General features: G+C 36.8%; 1 long non-coding RNA gene across 1 annotated transcript; it reads left to right on the forward strand.

Annotated features, from left to right (window-relative positions):
• The first annotated feature begins 1,547 nt into the window (after positions 1-1,547).
• On the forward strand, positions 1,548-14,001 carry LOC125326071. Its single transcript, XR_007203674.1, has 3 exons — positions 1,548-1,636; positions 4,833-4,835; positions 13,986-14,001. It is a non-coding gene; the product is annotated as an uncharacterized LOC125326071 (long non-coding RNA).
• Positions 14,002-27,161: the final 13,160 nt, after the last annotated feature.

Raw genomic sequence — 27,161 nt, forward strand, 5'->3', positions numbered from 1 at the left:
TAGTTTTCTCTGGCAGAAATTTTTACATGTTGATGGTGGCATTGCCAACTGTGGCTTCAAGAACAAAAATGGCATTCACTAATTTTTTTCTAAATTCCAAAATTACATTCTACAGCCATATTGCATAAATCTAGAAATCTCTAAGTAATGCTGATTAAAATAATGTGATCCTTCATTTAGGATAAAACTATTATGAAAGGAACAGTACATCACAGTCTGTTATCAAAGAAATGTTATTTGCAAGCAGAGGAATCAAGGTACTTGGTATTTCTTCATAGTTTGGCTATGACATTAGCTGGGATATGAAATGTTCTGAAATTCACTGGACTGTGTTGTGTGCATTTGTCTTCTCCTGTACGTATATGAGACCCTTGAAAATAATGGAAACCTTGTCTAAAGACCAATGTCCCAGCTATTGCAAAGGAATAAAGCAAGGTCATCCCCATAGAATTGTGCAAATACCCCAGTGGCAGAAGAGGCCAGGATCTGTCTCCTTTATCATACTATTAAACTGAGAGACTTCAATGGTCTGAACATAATTACTGATCTCATCTCCATGGGACCCAGTGAGACAACATATAGGAACAGTTGAAAGCTGTACTGGGGGAGGTTTAGACTAGATGTTAGGAAGTATTTCTTTACTAGGAGGGTGGTCAAACTCTCAAAGAACCTTCCTAGAGAGGTGGTGTCACAAGCCTCTCAGTATCCAAGAGGCATTTTGACAATGCTGTTAATAACATGCTTGAACTTCTGGTCAGTCCTGAAGTGGTCAGGAAGTTGGACTAGATGATCATTTTTTCTCTCTTCCAACAGAAATATTCTATTCTGTGCTATGCTATGCTATGCTATGCTATGCTACGACTACTGGTCCTTAGGTACCACTCAAACACCCCAAAGGTCTTTACCGGGTCTCCAGCCTTTGGTTAGATGCCTTCCCCTAAAATGCACAGGCAGAGTTACTCACATGATGAAGGGGTTATTGAAATGATTGGATAGAAATGTTTTGCTGATGGTTCCCAGTCTAGGGATTGCTGAACTCTTTTTCATTTCCTTTTTCTTTGAAAAATTAAAAAAAAATAAAAAAAAAAAATCTGAAATGTTCAAAGGCAGTGGCCCACTGATAGAGATAAACCAAATGGCCCAGCAGAGAAGGACCTGGGTGTTCTGGTTGGCAGTTAGCTGAACATGAGCCAGCATGTGCCCAGGTTGCCAAGAAGGTCAGTGGTATCCTGACTTGTATCAAAAATTTTGTGGCTAGCAGGACCAGCAAAGTGATTGTTCCCTTGTACTCAGCACGGGTGAAGCTGCACCTTAAGTCCTGCATTTAGTTTTGGGGTCCTCAGTTCAAGAAAGACTTTGAGGTGCTAGATTTTGTGCAGAGAAGGGAAACGGAGCTGAAGAGTCTACAGAGTAAATTACATGAGGAATGGCTGAAAGAACTGGGGTTGTTTAACCTGGAGAAGAGGAGACTCAGGTGAGACCCTATTGCTCTCTACAGCTGCCTGAAAGGAGGTTGTACTAGGTGGGGATAGGCCTCTTGTCCCACCCAGCAGGTGGCAGGACAAGAGGATATGACCTCAAGTTGCACTGGGGCAGGTTTGGGTTGGACATCAGGAAGAATTTCTTCATGGAAGAGGTGGTTGAGCATTGGAATGGGCTGCCCAGGCAGTGGAGTCACCATCCCTAGAGGTGTTCAAGAAATGACTAGGTATGGCATTTAGTGCTGCGGTCTAGTTGACAAGGTGGTGTTTGGTTGAAGGTTGGACTCAACAATTTTGGAGGTTTTTTCCAACCTAAATGGTTCTGTGATTGTATAAGGATCTTTCTTATCTAGTGGTCCTATGAAAATAAACTTCTCACACAATTATATGTTTAATTTTTCTATGTGAAATAAAATTTTTCAAAGCCCCAAACCTTCACTTATCCTAGAAATGCATTATCTTAGCAATTACAGCATTGGCCTGAATTCAAATCCCCATTCTGCTGAATTCAATTCAGGAAAGGCAATCTATATCCCCTAGGAATCCCCATCATTAAACAATTGAGTGTTTTAGCTTGAGCACCTGTTTTCTTTCTTGTTGGAACTCTTCCACTTTATGTAAATAATTAACCAAGCATTGAAAGGATGATGTGAACTTGCAGCTCTTATATCCTGGTTGAACCTCTAATCGCTGGCCTGGCTGCAGCCAACTCATGCCTATTTGCATTAGGTATTCACTATTTGGAGAAAAATGTGCTTACAAAACATTTTTCACCTGAAACAGTGCAGTGAAGAGAAGGTCTATATTAAGAATCTAATCACCTAGGGTATCTAGAGCTTCCTACAGGATCAAAACCCTTTGCAAGATGCATGACAGCCTCAGGTCTTCCTTGTTAGGAAGTAGCTGAATCTGAGTTACTTAAGGAGCTATAACACCACCAGAGCTGGATAACAACAAAGCGTTGTTGGCTGCAGAGTGTAGTGCCAGGTAATATTAAGGATCTAATTCAGATGATTTTATAAAAGGAGTATCTGCCTTGATACTAGGCAGAGATTTTTGGCAAGGGAAGCCACTGGGTAGAAAAGAGATTAATATTCCAAATTCAATTTATATAATTGACTGATGAAAAAGGAACCCTGCGAATAGAATAGGATTAAGAACTTTGAATTCCTGCATTGTTAATTAGAGTCATTGCAGCAAATGAGTACATTCTAGGTTCTAGAATTGGCTCAAAGGAGTAGTGTATATGCCTAGACTGTAAATTCAAACTTTCAAGGTTTTTTTCCTCATTTGTTTCAAACACCCTGAGAAGCTTTTCTCTTAAAAAGCTCTGCCTTTCCTCCTTCACTGTTATGCATGTTACAGCATTGTCAGACATCAGACTAAAAACCATTGAGTAAATGAAAAGACAAAGATTTTATTTGCTCCATTTAGCTGTCATTGATTTGCTGGTACTGTCTTCAACATACAGCTTTTAGAAATATCTTATTTCTCTTTTACTTTTTTTGTGACATTTCTAAGGTAATTTGAGATTCATGTTTGGCACCCTCTTTCATAGTCAACAGAAGCAAGTCAAATTATTTTGAAGGCCTACATTTTAAAGAAATGCTGGTAAAGAAAAAAACCAATACAATTTTTTTAAATCTTGTCAGTCACCTAAAAATAAATGCTGTAGAAATGAATAAATTCTACAGAAAATTTTATGTTAGTATTGTATGGATATCTCCATCAAAGCATTTTATAGTAAAGTAGTTTGAATTTTGCATTTTCTGGTGATGCTTCATAGGTCCATTAGTCTCAGTGTCACTCTACTCAGGAAGAGATGAAGCACTAAAGATTAATGAAAGTCCCTCAAATTAGTCCTTTTTCATCTGCCTGGTTTAGCTTGTCCCTGCCTTCTCTTCACTCTTCTGTCTAGTTTAATCTGCTTTGTGTATGTGATGGAAGTCTGTCAAAACAGGATTTTAACAACCAGGAACACCAAAATATCTTCCCTTTATACAGCTGAATCTTAAAATATCATTACAGAAATATTTGAGAAGCTTAGTGTCCTTAAAATCTAAATATATAGAGCATGAGGGGACCAGGAAAGAAGACATCTTCAGTAGGAAGGAGTAGCAAGCATTAAAGAGAAAATTTAAAAAGCTACAAGTTACAGAGAAAAATGTTTAAAAATACCAGTAAAGAGCAGCTTTAAACAGAAGTCATATAAATATCAACATTGCTATGTCAAGAAATATTTAGCATACAAAAACCTCTTCAACCTCTTTATGCTACTGTTTTCAAAGGGCACCAGCTGAGAAAAAACTGTCACAGGCCCGAGGTTCACTACAGAATTTCACTTAACGTTACTCCTAAGTGCAGTTCCTAAACAGTTGTCTAGGAAGCAGCAGAATCCATATTTCAAATTGTATTTGTGTAAAAAAGAAGATTGTATTACCTCCTGCAAAGGTCATCTGGGGCTGATTCTCATCTCAGGCCAGTCGAAGTCAAAATTTTTCTTAGCTGAAGTTTATGACCACACTGCTGTGAGGGGAAATCATGCCTCTTGTTTACATAACAAACTAGCATAGTGTGTTGGGATTTTTTTCCTTTATGCCTAAATTTGATAGTTTTTCTTCATTTGCATTAGCTATGGTGAAGTATATTCAAGTTGAAGTATCTAGGCCTCTTGTACAAGTCCGCACGTACTCATTATTCGGAATATCTCACCAAGCACGTAATGTGTGTTTACTTGAAGCATGCAGTGATTTTTCCACTGCTCTGTTTTGTTGGAATATCAAGTTATTTTAATTTTTTTATGAATTCCTAGATTTACATAAGTCGAATATTGAACTGTTTCCTTCTTCAAAAATTTTAAAGAAAAAGCAGATTTAAATATTTGTAACTCTAGAACTTAAAACTGATAAGCAAATAACATAAATTTACTGTTGATGCACATTTGCTCTCAGTGGGGATCTTTATTTTGTAATGGTTTAGTCCGGCAGTTATTAAAACATTAACCGTTTTCCCAATAGCCATTATAAGAACCGCTTTTGCTAAATAAATCTGTTGTGGTTCAGCCTGAAATGACAGGTTGGTACTGAAACTCTGTTCTATCTCTCTTGACTGCCCCTTCTTTTCTATTTCAGTTTATGCCATTGCTACTGATTCTTGATCTTATTCTTCTTTCATTTACCATATCTCAAAAACAGCCCACAAAAATCATGGGAAATGAGAGCTGGAAGAGATCCCTAGAGACCTCTTATGTATCTTCCTTTTTCTCTTCTCATCGTGTGGACTCTACAGAAAGGACACAGATATGGAGAACTTAAATTAATGCTTGTTTGACTTGGATATTCAGTAGTGAAGAAAGTCCTGCATTCTTCCTTTCTGCTCTGTGAATTTCACTTTGAATACATGCTGTAAGAAAAAAATGCTTTTTCTTACAAGGAAGCAAAACATGTGGCCAAATAAAGACAACTGTGCAGTGTTCATCCTGAGGCAGATAAAAATACGTCAGGCTGAACAAATTCCTAATAATCAATTAACACTTGTTAAGAAATATTACATACTCTAAAACGGATTTGCCAAAGTGGTTTTCATTATCCATCAATTATCTGTAGACATGAAAATTCCCTCTGGAATTGACTAGCTCCTGATTTCAAGCCCATTCAGAGCTTATTGTCATCCATTTTTCATCCGCCATTCTTCCCTATTGAGGCTTATGCCATTTTCTGAATTTTTTTTTTTTAAATGCAATGGAGAATGGCTCCTTTAGAAGCATCAAATGAGGTGTTTCAAATTAGTGATAAACTATAATTTTATAACCAAGTATTGAAATATTATTAATACTTTCAGGTAACAGGTCATGTGATGCTGATGCTGAATCCATGTAGGAATGTTTGAGTCTCTCCTCCCTTCCATCCTTCTTATCCATCTACACTCATCTGATATCTCCTAGATATCTGATCTAATATCTAAGGCCAGGACTAAACTCCTGGATAAGGAGAGACATGGCAAAACAAGGAGACAGGGACTGAAACTCCTTGTTCCTCATAACATAAAGGACAGGGACTGGAAAGAAGCACAAAGGACAGTCTAGTGGGGCACAAAATAAGAATGAACTCCATGACATCAGTACCAATAATTTTGGTAGCAGCTGGTATTAGCCATATCATAGTCATTTATTGAAAAGTGTGGTGCTATTGCGGCATGGATATATACCTATACATGACTATTTCAAATCAATATGCAGTGAGCAAATAAACTAGAAAATGTGTTTTAAAACTCACACGTCCCAGATTCTAAGATTAAAATTCAAGTTGGACAACAGTACAACAGATATGAGGAAAGATTAGTACTTTGGAAGTCCTGTAGGCCTGGTATACATTATACAGCCAAAATACTACCCTATCAGTATGAATGGGGGTACAGTTTACAAGATAGTTTATTCTTTGGGGGATTTCTGGTCAACAGTTAATTTACTAAAATATTTCATGGTAACCACAGTGTAAAGAACAATTTTTCCATGGACTAAGCTCTGAAATACTGATTCCTTTTGGGTAGTATTCTCACTGTTTTCATTGGAACTACTTATCAAGTATTACTGCTGGCCTGGTTCCTACGGTATATTACCGTGTCCCGCAGCTATAGGGAGGAGGAGGAGGAGAAGATCCAGCAGGCAGGAATTGTGCAGCAAGATTGATTTATTTAATTATTTTACAAACTCTTTTATAGACTTTTTTCTTCACAGTCTAATTGGACAAAGGACCAGCCACCCCTTGGGGGTGATTGGCCAAAATCCTAAAACATCCATTATCAAAATATTTTCTACTATACCATAAACAAGACTTTCCAAGGTTGCAGGTGGCTTGGTTGTTTACATTCCCTGTTACCTCTTCTGTGAGAGAGAAAAGTCTCTCACGGACTTAGAAAAATAACAAGAAGATCCTCACTAACAGCATTTTTGTACCTACAATCAAGTTATGATGCATCTGGTGCAAATGTGACAGAATCGAACTATATGAACACCAAGAAAAAAAAAGTAATTCTGCATGATTAGTGCAAAAGAGTGGAAAATTATATCAGACTTCTAATGAGCCTTGACCTAGCCACAATAATCAAGTACTGGAGGTGGTCATGACATCCATCAGTTATGGCTCTCTTGCTATGAAGGAATATTTTCAAATCAGTCAAATACAATTATGGTTTATGGGTATATAAGTGCAGTAAAATGTCATCCAAAGCTGGTATCTTTCTCATTACACTGTTATTCTGACTAATATCAGATGTGACTGCTGTGATTTGACCATTTCTGGTCAATAACTAACAAATTTTCAAATTTACATCTGACTATAACCACAGTATTTCCTCATTTTTCATGTTCATGCTGTGATTAATTTGCCAAGGCTTTTCAAATATGAAGTAACCTTCATTTTCTGGAGTAGGTTTGCATTTATTAAATGTATTTGAAGATTTCAATATACTAGTATGTGTTTAAACAAAATATTAGAGTGTTAATCTGTATTGGAGGAAGCATGCATTTGTGTTCCTTGGACACTAATGTAGCAGCACTGAGCTAAACCCGAAAAATGTTTCCTTTTGAGATATTTACTGCAGGCTTTATGTTAAAGGACCATTATTGAGTGTAATCACTTAATACACCAATGTACTATAGTCTGCTTAAAAGCTGTAAGAGTAACTCCTGTGTTGCTTGCAATGAGATTAGAAACTCTTCAGGATCAATAACCCTAAAAAAGGGTGTTTGACTTGGAAATGGCCACTGATGGCCTGCAGGTGCTGAAGAGCACTACGTAAGTTATAGGCTAGAGAAGGAAAATCCGGTGGCCAGACCAGAGGGCAGAAGGAAGGCTGCAGAAAGATGATGACTTTAAGCAGGAGACATAGGATCATACAATAGAGCAGGCTTAAGGTGGACACTTTTCTGGAGAGAAAGCCATAACAAAAGCAAGGTATTTGAGGAGAATTTAGGGGTGGGGTCCTGGTGAGCAAAGCCAGACTGTTCTTAGGAGGTACCAGCTCTTACAAACCTTTGTGCCACCACGCAAGGGCTTTTCTAGAGACAAGATGTGATTGTACTGTATTTTAGATATCCATGTGGACTTCCTGTAATCATTCTCTGCCACAGTAACTTCACATAGTTACTTAATGCCTTTCAATGCAAAGATGTATACTACTGCATAATATATATATCTTATAATAAAAGTTTTTACCTCAAGGTGACACAGCATAAGCCACTATATTATTGCATAATTGTGATATGTCACAAATCCAAAGAAAACTGCTCTGCACAGGTATTGATAGTAGTGAGAGGATTCTTTCAGAATCTCTATGAGGAGGGTTTGGCAAAAAACAGTTTAATAAAATAACTATCTTAATAAAACAATAAAAAGGGGAATACAGATAGAGAGTAAATGTTCTATCCCTTCAGATGCTAGAAACCTTGTTTCCATGCAGCATCAAACAGGTCCTGGAATGATTTTCCCATGGTATTCTGCACAGGTGCCAACCATAGAGGAGTTCCTCCCCCCTCCAATGCTGTGGTGCCTTTTATCTTGTGTAAAAATCCAGCCCATGTATCGTCTCCTGATAGACTAGATGCTCTCTCTGCTATAACACCAGTAGTGTCAGAGGCTGGCATGGGACGTGTCAGCAAGTTCCCTTACAGTGCCTGCCCATGCTAATCCATGGGCTCCTTACACCCTCAGTACAAGGCACAGTAGTGGCTTGTTCAAGATTACTAACTCCTCAAATACAGTGTCTTCCACAGAGTTCCCAGTAGAATAACCAATTGCACAAAGCACCAAGAGTTCAATCCATTGCAATGGACTTTTGTATGTATGTAAGCATTTTAATTATCTCCTGTGATGTTGCTTTCTGCAAAACTCAGCAGACAAGTTATCCCAAAGAATGTAATTATAGGCCATACGTATTGTATGGGGTTTTTGGTATTGAACAGACTTTTACTGACTTAGTGTAATCCAAGCTGCTTCACTAAAACTTGCCATGAAATATTTAATGCTTCTGTGGTGATGGCATTGCATTTGGTAGGAAATGAAGTACCACACAAATTAAGAAGTGAAGCTTTTTATCTTCAGCTGATGGTGCAACATAAAAGCAAGGCACTTCCTGCTCCATTTATATTTAAAGACATCAGTAAGATGTATCACAGTGCTCAGGTATTTCAATAATAGTTTGTTTCACATAAATGCTTTGAATGCAACATGCTAAGTATAAAAATACTAGGCATGTTTGAAATTGAAGAAGACTCAGAATCTTATCTTGGTGAATCAAAATTTAAAGAAAAGAACAATCTAAAATATTTTGCTTCCAAACATCCTGTTTCCCGAGTACCTGATCACTTCAGCGAGTAACTGAATAGCCTTCTCTACTGCCAGTTGTTGACCTTTGAGTACATCTTTCCATTCCTAGGACCACATATATTTAAGAAGTAACTGTCTCTGCATCTTGAATATGTTCATGTTGGGGGTAGGCAAAGCTCATGCAGCTTGGATTTATCAATGTCTCTGTTTTTTATAGTGGTTACACACAAAATCTTTCAATCAGTGATGATTCCTGCATTTGTTGATGTAAAGATTAATTGATCTCTGCAAATGAGTCTTCTTGGGTAACCTGTGGGGTAGTTCACCTCCATTCAGTAGAGGACATGTGCTGCTGTCCTACGGGGACTATTCTGATCTTGCACCAAATGGCTCATCTACATTGATTTCACATTTGTCTCTCTTGGCTTCCCAAAGGAAAATAAAAGCTGAACACCTCTGAGAAGAAAGTTGTGTATGACATTGTCCTTGTTCCTACATTCTGTTCTTGTACGTGCCTCTTGGCATGAGAAATACTGAAAATGTTCATATGTAGACAACAGTGGGAACTTTTAAATAGTGCCATGTGGTCATAAACAGCTAAACACCACTTCAATAAAATTGCACTTGCACTTCTTTGTGTGGCAGGAATGATGCAGCTTTTTTCATGGGAACAAGTATTTGTGATTTTCTATTGATGAAGTCCTCTTGGTCTTCAAAGACCATCTCTTTATCTTTGGAATTTTATTCAGAGGAATCAGTTAGACTGGGATGTGATGGTTTCTTGGCTTTGGCTTCTTATTCCACTGTTGTAGTAGTGTATTTAGGTAGTTTGGATGCTTCTTCTTTTGAGCATGTAGGGCCAGAAAGAGCACTTGTTCAGGCAAGATTTGCTACTTCCTTGTTTAAAGTAAACCATCTGGACACAATTCTGTGCCATGAGCTCTAGGATGACTGCCATGTGCTTCAGGAGGGAGGCTGCACCGCATGGCCCACTGTGGTCCCTTCCAACCTTACCCATTTTGTGATTCTTGAGTTCTGTGATTCTGTGGGTCTGTGAAAGGGTTTCCTTAGTGTGCTTCTCTTGACGTTATCATAATTGAAATCTAATTTGTAACCTTTTCCTGAACATCTCAACAGAATGTCAGAAAAGTAGCTAATAATATTGATAGTGTAGGTACCTTGGAATTTACACAAGCAGAAAGAAAAAGATCTTCATCTTGCCTTTGCAGGAAGGCAGAAAAATTAGAAGCATACTTCTATTCATTCATGATTCTGTTGGAATCCTGATGACAGCACAACCTCTGGAAAGATAAGAAATAACTTTAGTATAGCTTAACAGGATAAAAATATTCCTCATGACCCCAACATATCTTCTGGTGAAATAAGGAAGCATGCTGGCATCCTGTATAGGGTAGTTTTTCATTACAGTCCACTGCTCTTTTTATTCCTTTTTTCTAAGAGTAGATTAAGAGAATATATTAAGATGTTTGAGATTTGATGTTCCCAAGACTTGTAATAGCATGTGATTTTCTTTTTACTTCAGCCAACATGATGCCTTTCTGATGGACCTAAGGAGTTCTTAGGTGGTGTTCTTGCTTTTATGTGACATGCGATCAGTCTGGGGAACTGTGGGGAGCTATAGTCATGAAATATCATGAGAATTTTGCAAGTGAGGAGGTATTGATCCCTAAGATAAGTTGCAGAAAGAGATTATGTTTCCAAATATTGGATGGGAAAAATGGGTATATGAGGGCATCCTTGTCTCTTTCATCTCAGATGGGCAGGAGAGGAAGGAAGAGGGAAGAGACAGTGGCATTATTAAATTTAACAACAAAATTATGGTTTTCATAATTTAACTATTTTTTCCATATAGCAGCCTGACCTTTGGTGACACCTTTAACAAGATAAATAAATCCAATATCACTGAAAAAGTTTTCAGAGGCATAGGATCTTGAAAGATCTGAGATCAGTTCTCTGTTTCATTAAGTACTTTATTTGACTAGAACACGTAAGGGGAAGACTGTAAGAGGAATAGCAATACATCATCTTTCACATCATTTGGAGAATGATGTCAGAAACATACCCAGTAATGGAGGGGGAGAGTGAGTAATCTACAAGGATTTGATGCAACCTATAATTGGCTTTGGATTTATTTGTTGTTTTCCTCTCCTAATTCCACTCTTCATCAATGCATGACTTTTTCACAGGATAATAAGGAATGAGATGTGGGAAGGAGGGAAAATATAAGGAGTACAAGGCTGACTCATTAATTTTTAAGTATCAGTCTGACCTTCTTGGCAACTGGTATTTTTTAGTACAAAACAGGTGATTATTGTTACAGTTTAGCTGGGCTTTTTGTCTGTTTATTCTCAGAACTTTAGAGAAACATATTTAACACAGAACATACAGTCTTTGGTTGCTTTTCGGGATGTTGCCCAGTGAATGTATTTTTCAGCAAAATGGCTCTGACCACTGCTACTTCACAAAATGCTCTGTCATTCTATAGAGATTTTCCCTTTCAGGGGCTGAAGGAAACCTCATATATCCAGAAGACAGCAAAATAGATGGTATTTGACTCAGTTGGAATAAAGGCATTTTTGTCCTATTCACAGTTAGGACCAGAAAGTCTATTCTTTTACTGGGTTGCTTAGTCAAACATTTTGTTTGGCCCTCCTTCATTTTCATTCTTTCTGCTACTGTTGTTTTTTTAGCTTCAGAAATTCCCTGAAGAACTCTGTTCTCTGTTAGCTATAACATAATGGCATTGGTGAGACTGAAAAGATTATTTCTTATACAACACGATATATCATTGGTTTTCAGATACATTTCTCACCACCACTTTTCAATGAACCCTTCATAAATCCAGCTGAGGGCAGGCAAGATCCATGTAGCTCTGAGAGAAAGGATAAATTTAATCTACAAAAGATTCATGAGTTGTTTTCTTGCACTCTCCCAGCTATTATACCCAAGTATAGTATACCTGATAGAATTATACTGAACGTGAAATAAAGTTTCTGCGGCAAATGAATTTGGGAAAGATCACCACTAGTCTCAAAAGGAACAGACTCTCTCTTAATTTACCATAAAATATAAATTCATTTTAGGATATGAGTTTAAAATTAACTGTAATGACAGTTTAATTTCTTCAAAGACAACATTGTACTTCTGCCTTGCATGATCTGTATGAGCTTACATACATTGTAAAACATTCTCTGCATACTCAAAATACAGAGTGAATGCAAAGCAGATAAGATGTGAATAAAACTGGAACAATTGATATTGTTCCACTGATTTTAGTCATTTAAATCTGCAAGTTTTTGCATCTGTGTATGCAAAAGTTGCTTTCTTTTTTTTTCCCTCCCCACTGGATGCCTTGGCTTTTAGGCCGCAGCAGAACAGCTATACAGGGACAGCAGCAGCTGTATTCACTTTCATTAAGCATCCAGCTCTTGTTGCTCTCTTCATCCCTGCAAGGCAAAGCATGCCCGAGTCCATACTCTTGTGAGTGGTAACCAGGTGCTTGAGAAAGAAGCATGTCTGTGCCCTTCCTTGTTTGGACCTATCCTGCCTGACAGTCCTTGCATTAAGAAACGTATATAACAGACCAGCCAGCCAGGAAAGCTGCAGCTTCCCTGGCAGTCAGGCAGGCTGGGCTAATTTTCTTCTCTCTCTCTGTATTATAGCAAATAGAGGCAGGAGACACTGCCAGAGTGTGATATTCCCATGTTTTGCCATTTAGCCTGCTTTGTTCCTCCAGTACTGAGGACAAAGAAGTTTCCCACACTTGTTTGCATGAAAATTCACAAAATTAAAATGGAGAAGCAAAATTTTTTGTGTTGTAGTATATTTTCTAGCTATACTACTGGAAATCATTTAAAACCTTTCCATATGCAATTCAGAGTTGCTGCCTCATATATAATCTTAAAACGAATGTTATTAAAATCAAGAATATAAATGCAGTTTATGCCTAGGGCAAGTCTTCCTTGCTTTGTCTATCCCCTGCCTCCCCAGGAAAGCTCAAACATACCATATTTTCTAAAGCTGAGAAAGAATTTGACTATCAGAAACCCATTTTTCCATCTTTATTTGGGTTGGCCAGGCTACTCAGAGAAAAAAGCAGACATACCTTCTTCATATCTTCTCACTGAGCCATCAATTCATCAAAGCAAGGGGCTACCCCACTCCTAAGTTATTTTTAACAGTAGAAATACTTTGTGGATAATAAATACATTGAACATTATATTAGAAAATTGATCTCGAAACTGTTTATAAGGTAAAAATGAATCAATCATCCTCTTCTTACTTTTGAGTTTACGTCACCAAATACATGAATCTGCCCACTCTTTCTTACCATAACACTTTCCTTGCAATGTACATTTCAAGGGAATCAGATTTCAAGAAAGTAGATACTGAGGAAAAATATTAAAACAAATCAATCTGGATGATGAGTGAAGTCTTGATGAGAACATATTTATGGATTTAAAACTGTATTATTTATGTGAAGGTTGGGCCAGAAGCAGTGTTCTATGAAATTCTGATCTCAGCATAATATAAAGCAAACAAGCCTTTTCAAGTGGATTAAGAGTACTCAAGTGGTCTGAGCAGAGAGCTATAACAAATATTGACTACCAAACTGAAGAGAGGAATGTAGTGAGCTACATTAGACAGGTTCATCCCTGTCTATATTTATTTTATATATCCCTGGCAATTGAAAATAATGAAAGAATGTGGCTTTATAAATAGGGAAACGAGAATATTAGCCTTGCTAAGTGGCTGCCGAAGAGCTCTGCTATAACTTTATATCCTAGAGTGGAAAAGATTTCTTTCCTTCTCTTCTGTCCCCTGAGGAGCCCTCTGCCCTGCTTTCTTATTCCAGTGCTCAGCCCTGTGACTCAGGCTGTGCTGCTAGATAACTTCTTGACCCCACAAGGCTAGATAATACTCCATATATATGCTGCACTGTTTTAGTCCTCCTAACATGAAATGATAGCTCCTAAGGGGATAAAGGGTGTTGTTATCAAGTTAAGTTTCTTTAACAAGCCAGTGGTCCAATCCAATATAAAAATCAATTTTTCAGAGCTTCACAATGGAGAAGCATAATGCATTTTTATTGGATCTAGCCCTGAGCTATCTTGTCAAAAGTTAGTAAAATATTGTTCAAAACCTCTTATCAAATCAGGGGCTTCTAAGCTTTGCTTGTTTCCCCAAACACAGAGGAACCTAAAGCACCATAAATCTGTGAAAGAATGAAAAAAGTGAGTTGTGCTAGGTGACAGAAATTGGTTATGCATCATTTAAGTTGGCAGCTTTCTGGAAGGGATAACTTAGTAAGTTTGAGGTTGGTTATTTTTTGTTTTAAAGTTCATTGAAAATTCAGGTACACTGACAGAGATGGACACAAATGATACTGGAAACTAATAATATATAAATGACCTTGTGATTTTCACAAATGAGGACAGTTTCCCCATTCAAGAGAGTTCTAGGTCTCTAATTACTATAGAGTGGCACTATTTACCTTCTTTCTCTTCAGAATCAGAATAGTGCACAAGAGAAACTTCTGAATTTTAGTAAATATTTATGCTGGAGGGAAGGGGTAAAAGATTTTTTTAATAATTTAGCTTGGAGATAGATTAATCATATTTATTATAATACTCATCACTCATTGTATAATTTTAACATCATCCTAATCAGGAAGGCAAAAAAAGCTAAAGTCACACTACCAAAACCCCTTCTTTCATTATTACTAGATTGTAAATTAGTTATTTGATCACGACCTACATTTTAGACATTCACCTCCCTTTTGTTATTTAGATAAAGATCAAGTAACACTCAATTGCTATCCAAAGTATAGGGTTTTTTCCAGTGTATTCTGCCAATTATTCTTATACACACTCTTTTGCAAGAATATGCATTAAATGATCATAACTGAAATGTAGACAAAGACCTGAGCTGGAACTGTAGGACACTTAAATGTCCTGAGTTTCATGTGTTTGCCTTTCTAACAGTAACAGTCTTATCCCCATTCTGACTTTTCTCTTTCATCAGCTAAGTGGTCATTGAAATGGCAGCATAACTTAGAACTGGGGAGTTTAATGGAACAACATGAGATGGTTTTTCTTGGAGAACACAAAGATACTCTGGGCTGGATTAGATACTACAAAGACATTCAATCAGAGAACTGGGCAAAACCCAGGTGCAAATTTATTTCAAACCCTTTTGTTTTTCCTCAAGCTGGAGAGGCTTAAATCATTACTCTGATCTTCCTTTGAACTCAAAGAGAAAGAGCTGAATTTGCTTAAGCGGTGTCTAATCCTGAGAGCTATCAGAAGAAGAAATTACTGATTTGGAAGCTACAGGTACCCAGAAGAGACACTAAAGTGAAATCACTCACAGACTTTTCTTCCATAGTAGGATTTTAACAATTATCTTAGCTTGGTTCAGACTAGGCTTTTACATGCACGGTTTTTGTCTTTACCAGCTGGGAAAACAAAACATTTTTTTTGGTGAATATTTTCTGCCTAGTTTGACTTAATAATTCAAGAACGGCTTCTCACAGAGGTATTTTCTATACTCCTTATTCATTAGGACACATTATCCCGAGGTTTTCTTCAATTAATAATTTTCAGCAATTAAGGCATAGCTGTAGCAATGAGGCACTCCACTGTCACTGCAACCATTTCAGAAAACCTGACATACTATCCCATAAACATGCTGGGTAATCAGAGCTGGAGAACCAAATCTGCATCATTTTAGTTGCAAATCTATTATGAATTTTACAATGGTGTTGATTTTGGATGAATAATTCCTTTCAAAGTTTCATATAAATATATCTTGTCTCTATTTCCATTTTAGAGCAGCCAACATTACATGGTATCTCAGTCCTCATTTTTTTTTCCACAGATGTATCTTAGGTTTCAGAAATTATGCCTTTCTCCCTTTTATCTTTAAAAAAAACCCAACAGTTTTAGGGTGAGGTCCCTCAACCTGTCATTCAAACATGAAATCTGATTACCTTCAGTGAGATTCCCTATGTGAGCTGAAAATCTTGGGCAAGCTTTGATCAAATGTTTGAGGTATATTTTCCCTTAGAGATCTCTGTTTGTGGAGATATAGAAAACACAAATCTTTAACTGAAGGCTTTTCAGTCCTTCTTCTATTAGAAAATGTATATCTTTGTCTTCTGGATTGACTAAAAATTATTAAATCTTTTTATAAAAGTCATTAAATCCACCTAAATACTTCAAGAGCATGTTAGGTTTTTGAAATTATAATTTTTTAAAAAAATATTTCTGCACTTGCAGAAAGGTCAGCAGTCTGGATTCGTCATATGGATTTCCTGAAAGAGTTTTAGATCTCCATACATTCCTGCTTTAAAAATCAAGATTACTTGCTCAGCCTGGGAGGATCATTAGCTTTTCATGGTTATGTATTCTCCCATTCATGTGCAGTGTTTTTCCCACACTCTGCAGTTTACTGATAAATGAACTTTTGTACTGTCATAGCAAGCTTATTAAAATAACTAGGAGCTCTTGTAAGCAATGCCAAAGTAAGATGCAAGTCACATACATGCATGAAAAACATTAGAAAATAACTGGCAGTTGGGGGGGGGGGAGGGGGGTTGGTTTGTGCATCCAGATATTTTTGAAATTACTAACTGGTTAAAAAGAAAAAAAAAAAAAAGAGAAAAAGTGGTTTCAGGAAAAGATGACAACATCCTGCCTGGATTTCAGATACTCCTCACATCAATGTGCTGACAGTCATAAATACATTTTAATTTGGCTCATTCTGGCCAGGGTCATTCACCCAAGTGCTATTCCTCAGCAGATGAGGAGGCATGAGGAAATGTTAGATTTTTTTAGTTCCTCATTTTGAGTATATGTATGAAGGTTTTGGATTAACACCGCTGCCTGCTTAACTATCAAATAGAAAAATTATGTGTATTGAACAATCTCAAAGCAGTGAATTCCCAGTTTCTCCAGAGCAGATAGCCTAGCATTTCTGATGTGGTTTACCTTCTCAAAAATACAGACTATCCAGGAAAAAAGCATATTTTCTCACATACATGATCATCCATTAGAGGATCATAAAATCCTATTTTTAATTGGACAAACACTTGTCCCCTTAATATCATTCAGTAGTAAAAATACAAGTGTTTCAGTTACAAAAAACAAGTGTGTATGAGCTATGGCTAAGCAAGGGTCAAGAGTTTGAAAAGAATGACCACTGGGGACTGGAACTAGATAAGGTCCCTTCCAAACCAAATCATTCTATGATTCTGTTTTTCAGGGGGTTAAGAAATCTGTAATTTTACTCTTTAGTACTGTCCTTTAACAGGATATGGGAACTGTTACTCAACCACAAACCTCTTTCTTTTTCTGTCCATATTGTTCCAGCTTAAATATACGTATTTTCTAGAACTTGTAATGATTCATTTTGAGTGTTGTGCTGATTCGATGAAGCTCAGTCAGAGCAAAGAAAAGATGTGCAGTCCTTTCCCAGACTAGGATATATAGGGTGGTTATTTCCCTGAGGAGATAGAAATTTGCAGCCCTAAAACTACATTGTGATTTTCGCAGGCATACTGCTGCCTTTAGATGGGATCTCTCACTATCAAAAAATTTCTGTGTAGGGTCAGCAATGCTTCCTTCTATTCAGTGAAGAGCTGTTGACTGGGAAAAATATGGAAGAGATCTAGGCTAAGAAGGATATAGGGAGGAAAAAAACCTGGAGAGAAATTATATGGAGAGGAAAAAAAAAAGTATAGTAATTTATTTTTACTAGGGTTTAGATATATTTTTTCACACTCTGCCAGCAGACTCCATTAACTAAGAAATAATTTCTTTGCACTTTGTGAATCTAGATCTTTTAACTGTGAAAATAGGATCCAAATATTTTTAATAATCTACCACTGAGTAATTTGAGGCACAGTTTTGATTAGCTCTAGAAAGCATAATATTGTCTATTTTCGGGTTCTGTAAAAGGCTCAAAAATGGCAGGATCAATTAGTTTTGATTTCCATACCAATCAGTACAGATGGTTCCCATTATTTGCTGAAGATGGCTGCAAGTTGAATTTTTCAAAACTATAATTCACATTTTGTGAAAGGTACAGATAAAAAATAAAATATACAGACCTACTTTTTTGCAGAAAAATCAGAGCTGAAACTCAGTCTAAGCTCACGTTTCTCCAGACTTGGAAACAACTTTGGAAAGTAAAATGTACTATTTCAGGAGAAGGGAAAAGCAAGCTATGTTGCATTCTTTTCAGGAGAGGTGGAAAAATGTTTGCTTAGATAATGTCCTAGGAGGGTTACATGGTATCTTTTTCAAAGATACTAGAAATTATGTTGGATTTTACAAAGTGTTTGTTACTTACTGTTCTTGGCATAAGCCATTAGTAGCACTTCAAACACATCTATAGCTGAACACAATCTACAGTCTATTTTATAACAGAAAAAAACACTTAGAAAAAACTGTTTATGGACAATGTTAATTTAGGAGTCACTGCAAGCTTTTTGTGAAGAGCCCCTCACAGTCAACTATACTGATATAATTTATCTGAACAGCAGTTATTAATAATAATTCTTCACACTTATAATGAAAATTTAAGCATTTCTGGCTCCTCAATGCTTAGAACATCTGAGTCCTAGCTATCTCTTTCTTATATCATATAATGTATTTGAGTCCATAAATAATGCAGATTTCAGCCTGCAGATGATGCGTAAGGTTGTAAGCCTCAGTTTGATGCAGGACTATCGTTGCAATATTTATTGCACTTACTACTCTTCCCCTTGAGTAATAAGAATTTCAAAAAGATTTATACACGTGTGTGTATGTACACATACTATATATAGATGCATATTAAATCTTTACATATATTACCTTTATATATATATTTTATATAAATCTTTTATATATATGTATATACAGTATTTTTAAAGGTACAATTATATCCTTGTTTTAAAAAGCCAGTTGAAGGTACTATCTTTAGCTCTTTATCAGCCAACTGGAAGTTTTGTTTTAAAATATATGGAGGAATTGTGCAGTTTTTCCTTATTAGATAGTAAAGCAATCAAGGGTGTAAGAATGTGACCTGTTAAATCCTCCAAATTATTGTGAAATAGCAAGATGATAGATACCTACATGGAGACAGGTATCAATCATTATTATCTCTGTCTTTTTTAATCTGTTTTAGAAACTGTTGAAGCATTAAATTTACCTTTTGCATAACTCAAGAGAGAGTTTGAAGAATTCTCAGCTATCTTTTAGCAGACCAAACAAATAGGAATTTCAACAGCTAGAAATGCAGTTAAAACTGGGCTTTATAGCATTTGGCTTCTGAGAACAAGTTTATCCTTGAATTCCCTTTAACTATCAGACATTTATTCTACTTTCACTAATGTGCTTTCCCAGTTCCATGATTTTTCTTCAAGATTTTTAACCTGATTGCCAACAAAAACAAGAGTTGTGTAATTACACTGTCAGCCTCTTTCTTCCCCCTTTGATAACATTTGAATTCATTGACTAATCGCAATCCAATTTTGACAGGTGGAAAAACTTTCAAAAGCAATTAAGTTCTTAAAAGCTATGTAGAAATAAGCAGCTGAGCAGGGGAGGGAAAAGCTGTGAGCACCTGGATGAAGGGAATGGCAAATGTGAGTGTGTAGCTAATGAGGCACTGGCAAACACAAAGCAGTAAAAGATATAAGTGTCTCTGCTGCTGGAAAAGCTTTAGCAGGGTCTTGTACCTGCTTATGCACCAGAACAATTGTAACCCTGCAAGTACGAAATGAAGCTTCTTGTGGTTTTAGTACTTGTAAAAGGAGGCTGAGCCATCTAGCTCTTAGTATTAAAAGCATTTTGGAACCTGATGCTGTCCTGACAGCTTTTTTTATATTTTTTTTTCTGAAAAATCAACACCTACTTCTTATTATGCTCTGAGAAGTTTTGCATTTGGAGGCTCCTGCTTAGAGAAGCTGTGAAGTAAATGAGATTAAGTAGAACAACTAATTGAGTTCTTCAGAGACTGTCAGACCCGAGGCCTAATAAGCACCTTGCAATGTCAGTAGAGGTAATTGGCCTGCAGCTGCTGAAGAGGCAGCTGAGCTTTAGGAGAAAAAAAAATGTAATAAGAAAATAATATTCATAATAATTATAAAAAAATCTAAATATCTTGAGCATGAACTACTGGGTCAGGATCATGCCATCAGGCACCCATGATTGGAGAATAATGGGTGACAGACAACTTCTTAGCAAAATAAAGGCTTATATGGAAAGGATAAATAATATGAAAATATGCACCTGTGTGTAGGGCAGATAGAATTTAACTTGTTTTGCAAAATATTTACTACCTTGATACTCAAGGTAGCAATGAGCTGCATGCCAGTTCTAATTTGATACTATTGAATTAGAGTCATTATTATAATAGTGACTCAATAGTGAAGGACAGTTAACCAGAAAAATACCAGGGAACTGTGAAACAAAAACCATAAAAATTCCTGTCTCTTATGACAACTCTGCTATAGCTGACAACTGCAGACCTTCATGGCTCAGAGGTGACCAGGAGTAGAGCAGCCTGCAGCGATCTGTGGCCATCAATTTATGCATCACAGTGGGAGAAGTTGTTCCAGCTCCCATCTGAACCTCCCTTGAAGGACTTTCATTCTCCAAGGCAAACTCTTTCTCGCATTTTTGGTGGATTCCTCTTTGCATATCATTTAAAGAACAAAGGTAAAAGTGTCCTGTCCTTTAACTTTTACAGTAGCCTTATATTTTGTTATTTAGTTCCTAAACCTTGTTTCCCTTGGTTTTTCTTTGCCTTAGGAAACAACATTTTACTTGAAAGCCAATGGATACTCAGGGTAATGAAAGTTCTTCATATTTTACTTATGCAAACCACAGCCAGGAGAATGCCTATAATAAATCAACTGATTTTGCAGCAGACATGAACAGGATTTGCATGCCAGCACATTTCTGGTTTAAAATCAGTCAAGCTGTGCCCTAGAGCTGCAGAGGTTTCTCAGGCAGCTGTATGGACTGCAGCCTTACTTACATCAGAGCAGATGGTCCTGAGTGCAGGCATGCTCCTACAGCAGCTGAAGAACAATCACAGCTTGTGGATCACTTCTTCAAAAAGGGTCTTTGGAGAACCACTGCAATTATGGTCCATATACTGGAGTGCTTCCCTATAGGAGATGTTTCTTGGCTTTGACTTGGTTTAAAGAGAGGTGAATCAGTGTGTTTAGATACACACTTATGGCACAGTGAATTACATAGCACTAACCTGTAGTAAATTTATATTCTGGTCATGGGTTGGTGCAGATGACACATCATCTCCTGGTTCTTATTATAAGACTCCCTCTTACAACTTCATAGCTAGCTGTAGGAGAGAGGTCTGGGCTGAGGACTACTGCAGAGGGCAGCAGCTGAAGCTTCCCCAGTGAGTTATAGAAGAAGGGACACCATTAATCTGTCTTTATTGCTGAGGCGACTCATTGTCTCTTCTACATCACTTTGAGGCGTGAGAAGCAGTCCTGTGGTTCATGCATTGAGGCATCCTGTCCCCACTATGTGTCTCTGTGTATTCTTCCTCTCTTTGCATATCAACCATACCAGCATGCCATATTTCATTATTCAAAAGAGCTAATGGTCATATGTTGTATACAACCAAATTTATTCCAACACAGTTGAGATTTTATCTTCTCTGTGCAGAGCTCATGTCTTGGAATATAGACAGGAAATTTGATACAAACTTTAAATTGGTCTTAAAAGTACAATAAAATGCTAAATGTATAACTTATCATAAATATTTTACAGCACAGCCATATGAGTTCACAGTATTCCCATTATAGCTCTTAATTTATTCACTTTCTGCATGAGGCACTTCTATACATGATCCCTCTTAATTGTGAGTTCACAGATGAATGGAATTAATTTTATCCTCACATATTGCAGTTTTAACATAAATATTTGTTCCCATTTGTACAACATGTCCTTGAATACTGCTGAGGAAGAGTATATTTGAAAATGTGACTTTCACCTCTACTTTATCAGGATTTATGAGCAAATATTAACATGGATATTAGTTCATGATCTACAGTAAGTTCATTTTCATAACCCACAATATTAGAAAGTTTAGGTGAATGAAACCTGCAAAAATGACAACCTATTCCACAGTTTTATATTATAAAAATTACTTTTAATATATTCTTAAAGTTCTTCATTATATTTTTGACCTGATCACTTTCAAAGAAACGCAGAACTTTGGCTCTATATAGACAATTATATGGATGTGATTCATTAGAACAAGAAATTAAAAAAGAAGAAAATATTTCTGCATTCTAAATCCCAGAGTCATAGAATAGTATGGGTTGGAGCATTTAAAGGTCATCTAGTCCAACCCTCCTGCAATAAGCAGGGACATCTCCGACTAGATTGGGCTGCTCAGAGTCCTGTCCAACCTGACCATGAATCTTTCCTGGTATCAGGAATCTACCACACCTCTGGGCAACCTGGTCCAGGATCCAACCTCATTGTAAAAAATTTCCTTCTTACATCTAATTTAAATCTACCCTTTTTAAAATTTAAAATCATTACTCAATGTGCTACCCCAACAGGGCCTGTTAAAAAGTCCATTTCAGTACTGAAAGACCAATAAACGAACTTAAAATAATGTTCACATGAAACAAAGGATACAATCAGAGTTCTAAATTATATTATGTATTTTATAGACTTTTACAAGCTATTCCACAGAATTTTAGCATGAATAGGTGTTAAAAAAAGGTTTAACTGCCTCACCAAAGCAACAATAAAAATATGCTAAATTGTGACCATAATTCACTATGTATTTTTTGAAAAGACGAATCAATCAGCCCAGCAAACTGAATGTGCCAACTGATTTAGCAGCTACACATCCATGTGGCCAAGGCAATAAATGCAATATAAAATGAAGGTCTAATAGAAAAATATAGTCAGTTTTTCAGTCTGCTGATATTACAATTTTTTTCCCTGATAAACAAAAAGAAAGGGGTTTATATTCTGATGAACTGTTTTATAATTCTATTTTCAAATACCAGAGTTATCACAATGTATGAATGATATTACAATGGATAGGTACCTGGTCAACTTACTCATGAATTTTTGGTTCAAAATTGATAAATGCACATTATTCTGTAAGTGGGAAGGGGTCAAGCACAAAACACTCTGCTTAAAAGAGTAGGTGAAACCCTTACCTCTCCCTACAGGCTGCAAATAAAACTGGATAAGCTGTGGTACTTGAACAGCTCACAGCTTCAAAGGTCAGAAAATTGGGAGCACTCTCTGCAAACTTCAGAATTTGTGTTCTCCGCTGTCAGACTGAGTTTGACCTTTAAAGTACTGAAAAAGCCCTGTCTCTCAAAAATAGTAAGACTCCTGACGCCCAAACACCTTCAATCATTACTAGAGTTAATGGAGCAAACATTTGCTCATGGATGTAATCTACCACCGATTTAGGATTGCTTCTGGTATATACTCTCAGACAAAAGTTAATCATATTATCGTAGACACATGTGGGTAGAATGAGAGTGAGCAGGTTTTAAAGGCTTCATGTGAGTGCTGGAAAGTCGGAGAAGGAGAAACGCAAACTTTCTGCAAAGGTACTTGATATGCACCTTCACTGGATTTACCTCATATGTGGTTTTCCCCATGACAAGTGAAATTGATATTTTGGCCAGAACTTTTTCAAAGACTGAATTTATTTTGCTTGTAATCCATATTTTCATATTACAAAATGCAATCTCTTTAGCTGTCTATATAAATTCTATGGAGAACTTAACCCCGCATTATATACAACCCAATAAAAAGGTTTTGGCCACCCAAAGCATTGTAGATATCAACTCAGTTGGAGGTTAGTACACTGCCACTCTGACTTCTTTGCTATCAGAACTTAAGCATTTCAACCCTGTCAGAGACAATGCCTGTCAGAAGCACTTCTTTCTCTTTGGGATTTTCAGTTGCCCAGTCTCTTTGGACTGCTCTTTAAATAGGGTCAACACCATGCTTAGTGCAGGCTGAGAAAGGGTGGCTTGCTGCCTAATTGCTGATTCCAATTACAATTTTGGATTAAGTTCATTATACCTGTATAGGAAAAAACACAAGCTCCATTACCGTTGTTTATCCAGCCTGTAGAACTTCTGTGTAGTAATTCTGTAAGGACAAACTTCACATACAGATAAAACAAGAGGACTTGTGTATATAATAAGGTGTACCAAAGAATTTAATTTAATCATTACAAACACCAGAAGAGAAAATCATCTTCTCTGACTTCACTGTTCAGTGAGAAAGGGTAAGATAATGTTAAGATAACATTATCACTAGCTGGTCTCATTTAAAGAATCACCTTGCTTGTTGGAATTCTCATCAGATAAAGTCCAGTTTATTTGGTGAGGAATGCTGCTTTTGAAGTAAGGAGCAATATTACATTATTTGCACTCAAACAGCAGAGCAATTGTCTTTCACATTAGCATAACCTTTCTTAATACAGAAAAATATAGCAGTTCATTACTATAATACAGCAGCTTAAGGAATTATGGATCCCACTGTGTTTCTTACAGTAAACAGGGATGGCTAATTTTTTTCAGAAGTTAATTTAGGTTCTTGATTTTTTTTATTGATGCTCTGCAACTAGAATGTAGCTTTCTTCAAAATAGGATTTCATTTTTGTTTGTGATCTCTGGTCCTCTGAGCAGTGATAGCCTTTCTTTTTTCTAGACAAAATCATGACTATCCAATTTAATTTTTCCCTATTTCTGTGAAAGGCTGAGAATTTGTAAAATGCATTTCTCTCACTGAAAACAATTACTTTGTAAAAATGGTTTCCAGTGGGGATTCAGGTAGCTGATAAAAAAAAATGGATTAGTAAATCAAAGGAAAATATGATTTGAAATGAAAAGGATACAATTTTCTTCCTATTTAACATAGGAGTCACTGAAAAGAGGCACTTGGATCTTCATGCAACACTTTGAATATAAGTACTGTGACAGTTTATTTAGGGTAAAAGGAAATAATTGAAGACCTGAAGTATGCAAGCCTTAGTCCAGGGAAGGACAAAGGGGCTGAAAAGAGAAATCCACATTATATGATTACATACTGTCACAGCAACCATTCTGACTGGAAAGCAATATAGTCTAACAAATTAGGTCTGAGGCGTGGAATAAGAAAACCTGTTTTCTATTCTTGGCACTGCTGATGACTAATGGAGTGACCCTAGAGAGTCATTTCAAGTCACTGTTTCACTCTTTTCAGGACTGGATTTGAAATGGTTCTGGGGAGGGAATGTCTTTTTTTTTGTAGGGCCTGTATAGTGACAAAGATCTGGGTCTTCTAAAACTGTGATAACATGAATATTCTTAGAGAAATGCTTCACTGAAACTTGAGGTGACCTGAACCAGATATTTCTGGAGCATGAAAAACAGTATGAAGAAATCTCTTTCTTTGTTTCATTGTGTGTTCTTGTAAGATGTTATTCTTGACTTCATGTAGAGGAGCAGAAATTCACTCTTTAAAATATCTCTGTAAAGGCTGCCTTCCAGTATTTCTCTGCAATTTTGCACTCCAGAGTATTTCAATCATCCAGACTTTTAAGTCTTTAATTACACATTGTCATTGAAGTAAACTTTTGAACCCAAGAGAGATGTTTTAAAAAAATTGAAGTAACTTTAATGTGCAATATTCCTGTGCTGAATTCACAGCATTTTCATGATTTTTCAGATTATTAAACACTGACTTCAAAAACTATTTCTTCAAAGACATGTCTGTCTTCAGAAATAATGAGAGTTATTTCTGACTTTAGAAACTTTCCCTCTCCAACTATAAGCACACACAAAATTTAACTTTAAACAGTGTAAGGGTTTGGCTGCCTGAAGTTTGCAAGAGATATAACCATGACAGGAAAAAAAGTGATGCTTATCTCATTTGATAGCATTGCTACTGCTCTGTAAGTAGCTGGCACAGCCTCTTGTAGTTAAATCCCCAAACAGAGGACAGGGAGAAAGAACAAGACTTTAATCATCTTGAAGTTTAGGTTAGTCATACATAGCAGTGAATTCAGGGCAAGAGGACTACCATTACTAAAGCAGCTGTTTTTAAATGCAAAAAATTAAATTTCTTTGAAAGCCATATATTTGCATTTTGCCAATTTTGGAGGGGGGGGGGGGGGGAACCGAAAGTTGCTACATTTATTTTTTTCTAGATTTTGACAGTTACACAAGGCTATAAAATCTCACCAGCAGTATGTTAGAGCTCTTCTCAATCCTTGCAAAATTCAGGAGGCTTATTAAGCTTCTCCCTGAAAACTTATGTTACTGCTCAGGAATCTGATAGTCCAAAATCCTTACACAACCTTTGCAAGGCTCTTTGAGAACTTCTTAAGCATCCACCCCCTCCTGCTATCCATTAGAGGAGATAGCTCATGATCTCACACCCCTGCTGGGTCAGGAGTTCTGTCAGTGCGTCTTTTCTTCATCCCTAAAAGCCTTCCTAAATTTACTATATTCCATCTCCATCTGTGGTAATTTGTTGGGGGTGTTCAGGTACTATGTGATTAAACTCACTGTTTTTAGGTAGTCAAATAATACCTCCTCTTTGTACATCTCAAAATGATCATTTGAGAAACAAAAATAAAAGGACTCTACTAAAGTCCTTTACCATCTATCAAATTTTAAGACCATGGTGATAATGATGTCAGGCTTTTCTAAATTTATGAAAATGTGACAATATTTTCCCAGACATTTTTCCAAATGTCTTTTCAAATGTTTTCATCATTTGTAAGCAATGGGGATATATGCAGGAGAGTCAATGAAATTTAAAGTGTGATTCATCCTATCAGATATTTAGTTTTCTTCGTGGTAAGATAAAGTGTTATTCTAGACTCTTAAATTTGCATCAATTTTAGTAAGCATCCAAGAGATCCAATGAAGTCCAGGCTTCATTGGTTTTAAATGGAATCCATACTTCTTGTATTATTCCCATCTTAGCCTGCTGTGCTAGAAGCCTACTGGGAGGTGTTCAATTTTGGGAGTACCCGCTGTTTCCTCAGTAGCAGTCTGGGATGTCCTGGCACTCCCAGAACTTACAGGGAGATCCACATAAATCAAGATCTCTCTAAATAAGATATTTCCAGAAGAACTGGCTGTGCTGGTTTTCGCTGGGATAGAGTTAACTTTCTTCGCAGTGGCGGTATTGGGCTGGGTTTTGGATTTGTGCTGAACACAGGGTTGATAATACTGGGAAGTTTTTGTTATTGCAGTCCTTTCACAGAGCTGGGGCCTTTTCTGCTTTTCATACTGCCACTCTGGTGAGGAATTTGGGGATGTGGG

This window comes from Corvus hawaiiensis, chromosome 5, assembly GCF_020740725.1.
Source record: "Corvus hawaiiensis isolate bCorHaw1 chromosome 5, bCorHaw1.pri.cur, whole genome shotgun sequence".
Classification (NCBI taxonomy): Eukaryota; Metazoa; Chordata; class Aves; order Passeriformes; family Corvidae; genus Corvus; species Corvus hawaiiensis.